The sequence below is a fragment of the Balaenoptera borealis genome (assembly GCF_965194805.1).
Source record: "Balaenoptera borealis genome assembly, chromosome: 1".
Classification (NCBI taxonomy): Eukaryota; Metazoa; Chordata; class Mammalia; order Artiodactyla; family Balaenopteridae; genus Balaenoptera; species Balaenoptera borealis.
This window is the reverse complement of record NC_138860.1, coordinates 190,956,606-190,961,186: the sequence shown is the minus strand read 5'-3', so window position 1 is coordinate 190,961,186 and position 4,581 is coordinate 190,956,606.

Sequence of the window (4,581 nt, the reverse complement as noted above, 5' to 3'; positions counted from 1 at the left end):
GAATTCACTAAGGCTGCAAGATCCGAGGTAAACATATGGACATCAACTGTATTTTTATATATTAGCAATGTACACATGGACACCAAACTTTAAAATGTAATATAATTTACAACCGCTTAAAAGTTAAATGTTTAGGTATAACTCTAACAAACCATGTACATGATTTGTTTGCTGAAAACTACAAAAGGCTGATGAAAGAAATCAAAGATCTAAATAAATGGAGAGACATACTGTGTTCACAAAGTAGAAGACTCAAAACAGTAATATGTCCTCCTTTAATTGAAACACAGGTTTAGCACAATACATATCAAAATCTCAGCAAGATTTTTTGTAGATATAGAAAAAATATTTTAAAATTCATATGCAAAGACAAAGAGCTATAATAGCTAAAATAATGTTGAAAATGAATAATAAAGAGGAAAGATTTAGTCTATCCAATTTCAAGACTTATTATGTATCTATAGTCATCTAGAATGGGTGGTACTGTCAGAAGGATAGACACATAGGTCAATGGAACAAAACAGAAAACCATAAATAAACCCATGAAAGCATTCCCAATTGATTTTTTGACAAAGGTGCAAAAGTAATACAACAGAGGAAAGATAAACTTTCCATCAAATGACATTTTTTTATGGGTTACATTGCATCTCCCGAAAAAAGTATGTGGCAATTTTAAAATCCAGCACCTCTGACTGTGACCTTATTTGGAGAAAAGGGTCTGTATATAAGTAATCAACCTAAAATTAGGTTATTACGGTGAGTTCTAATTCAACATGACGGGTGCCATTATAATAAAGGGACATCTGGACACAGAGAGAGCCAAACACAGAGGGAGGATGAAGTGAAGAGACAGGGAGAGGCCATGTGAAGATAAAGGCAGAGGTCAGGGTGTTCCTTCTACAAGCTAGGGAACACAAAGACGCCAGCAACCACCAGAATCTAGCAGAGAGGCCTTGATCAGATTCTCCCTCACAGCCTCAGAAGGACCCAACCCTACTGAAACCTTGATCTTGGACTTCTGACCTCCAGAGCTGTGAGAGAATAAATGTCCATTGTTTAAAGTCACCCAGTGTGTGGTACTTTGTTAATGGCAGCCCCAGGAAACTAATACAGTACTGGACCAAGTAGACAGCAATTGTCAAAAACATAAACCTCAACCTAAATTTCACACCTTATACAAAAATTAACTCAAAATGGATCATGGAATTAAATGTAAAACTATAAAACTTCTAGAAAAATCACAGGAAAAAATCTTTAGTATCTAGGGCAGCCAAAAAGTTCTTAGATTTGACACCAAAAGCATGATCCATAAAAGGAAAAATGGATAAATTAGACTTCATCAAAATTAAAATCTTATGCTCTGTGAAACTCCCTATTAAGAGGATGAAAAGGCAAGCTACAAACTGGCAGAAAATATTTTCAAACCACATATTTGACAAAGAACTAGTATCTAAAATATACAAAGTACTCTCCAAAGTCAATAGTGTTAAAAAAAGAAGGAAAAAAAAGCAATCCAGTTAGAAAATGGACACATGACACGAGGAGAGATTTCACCAAGGAGGATACTCAGATGTAAAATTACCAAATGAGAAGATATTCAACATCATTAGCCATGAAGGGAACGCAAATTAAAATCTCAATGAGATACCACTACCTACCTATCAGAATGGCTAAAAGAAGAAAAAAAAAAAAAAATCCACAACTCCAAATGCTGGTGAGTGTGCAGAGAAACTGGATCACTTACATTGTTGGTGACAATTAAACATGGGACAGTCACTCTGAAAAAGTCTGGGATTTTCTTTATAAACTAAGCATGCAACTAGCATATAACCCAGCAATTGCACTCCTGGGCATTTATCCCAGAGAAATGAAGACTTATGCTCACACAAAAACATGGCCACAAATGTCTATTGCAGCTTGAATTTCCTAATAGCCCCAAAATGGAAGCAATCCAATGTCCAATGTCCTTCAATAAGTGAATGGCCAAAAAACTTTTGTACACTCACACCAGGTAATACTACATGCAATAGAAATGAACAGACTATGGATACACTCAGCTGCCTGCATGACCAAAGAATTATGCTGAGTGAGAAAAACCAGTCTCAAAGGTTACATACTCTATGATTCCATTTATGTAACATTCTCGAAATGAGGACATTATAAAATAGAGGTCAGTGCAGTGGTTGCCAGGAGTTGAGGAGGAGTTGGGGATCTGAGGGAAGTGGACGTGGCTATAAAAGGGCAACAACGTAAGATCCCTGTTCTGTATCTTGATGTATCAACATCAATGTCCTGGTTGTGAGGTTGTTTATAACTTTGCAGGACGTTACCATTGGGGAACATGGGATGTCCCTGTATTAGTTCCTACAATCACAGGTGACTCTATAATTATTTCAAGATAAAATGTTTAATTTTAAAGATGAGGATGTTTATTACTCTCCATTGTGTAAACCTCCCATATGAGCTTCCTACTTGTCCTTGTAAGAAGACCTGGCCGTTATCATGGCTAAGGACCCCTGTGATCTTGTCTCTACCACCTTCACCCCCTCCCAGCTCTTCTTCTGGTTTCTGCCCGTGCTCCCACCACACTGCCCTTCCATGCCCTCCATCCTCAAATGCGCCATGACCTTCCTGCCTCAGGGCGTGCAATGCCCTGTCCTCTTCCTGAAAGTTTATGGTACATCACACACTGAGTTATTCACTTATAGTGAGAATTTTTGAACAAAAAATGTCCGGGAGCATCTACGATGTACCAGGTCCTATTCCACGCAAAGAGGAAACAGCAGCGAGCAACCCAGCTGAAATGCTTGCTGACACACAGTCCACCTTCTGCATTGTCCATCTGTGTCTCTGAGGAGGGCAGAAGCTGCAGGACAGCATGGGGTATGTATACCCCATGCAATATTTGGAATATACTTATACCAAAAGTTATTTGTTATTTATCTGAAATGCAAATTCAACTGGGTGTTCTGTACTTTATCTGGCAACTCTAACAGGTAGGGCCTTCTGAGAAACCTCACGAGGTATGTCTTAGACCCACCTGCTCAGGGGCTGAATGGGAGCATGGCATCCATCTCTTCCTGTCCCCATTAGTGAAGGTTGACACATGGGATGTTAACTCCTCTGCACTTCTGGTTGTCTACATGATGCAAAACACTTACGCCAAAAATTAGTTGTTATTTCTTGTTCTATTGCAAAAGTCTCTCACACTCATCTGCACATAGCAAGTCCATGTCAGTAGTTGTTGAGTGAACCAATAAATGAATCATTGATACCTACACCCGTTCTCTGTCCTTCCTAGGAAACTGTGTGCTTTAAACATCTCTTAGACCCCATATCAGACCCTCTTGGGCTCACTCTTCTTCCAGCTGCTGTGATGGGGACCAGTTCTGCACAGTCTTGGCTGGCTTTATGCAGGTGCTACCTGGTAGCACCTTGCCTGAGGCCCATGGCACACCTTGCACTGCCATCCCCAGGGTTCTCTGATGCCCAGTGAGAATGGGAACCCTATGCAAACCTGATCAGCTCTCTCACGTCAACAACCAGAAGTGTGGAGTAGTTACCATCTCCCCTGGCAACCCTTGGCTAATGGCGACAGGAAGAGATGGATGAATGCTCCTCCATTCAGCCCCTGAGTGGTGGTTCTAAGACACAACTCATGAGGCTTCCCCGAAGATCCTACCTGCTAGTGTTGTCAGATAAAGTACAGCATACCCAGGTAAATTTGAATCTCAGTCAAATAATAAATAATTTTTGGTACAAGTATATCCCAAATATTGCATGGGAATATGAACTGTATCTGTATGAATAAGAACAGTATCTGCTGTTCATCTGAAATTCAAACTTAGCTGGGCATCCTGTATTTTCATTTGCTGAATCTGGCAACTAGCTGCTCATTAGTGGGGCCATGTCTATAATGTGTCCTTGTGTTGACTCTCCCTCTTTCCCTGGAATCACAAATAAGTTACTCCCGCTTAAGCCTTTGTCTCAGGCTAAGACACTCTTTTTGGTTTTCAAAGAAAGACCTTTTTTAAAAAGTCAACTGATCCAAAAATTAAGAAAACCCTCTTTCATAATCTGGGTCACCATGGTCTAAGTTAAGGGCATGCTCCCCACCCCTAGCCCCTACTGAGTTCACCGAATTTCCTTCTGAATATTCTTTATACCCTTTGAAGTCTGAGGGATATTAGCTAAGAAGACTAGTACTTAAGTATAAGCCTTTAAAAAGTCGTTTGACCTGGTTAAGTCACCTGTGCCCTACTTTGGTAAAATGTTTTTGAAGTCTTCATCTCGATAGCAACAAATCTTCCCTTTTAAAAAAGCTCCATGGAGAAGCAGAGGGTAGTAAGGCATGATCCCTCCAGTGGGCTAGTTTCAGCTTCAAGAACTTTCCTTATTAGTGATAGACTAGTGTGTGCTTACATAATACACCAATTACTCAAAAGCCTTCATTCAGAGACAAATTCAGCCACAGACATTCTCCCGGGAGAGAGGCCAGCCTTCAAACATCTGTTTTCAGATAAGGGATCTGCAAAGCTTGTGTGTGTGTGTGTGTGTGTGTGTGTGTGTGTGTGTGTGTGT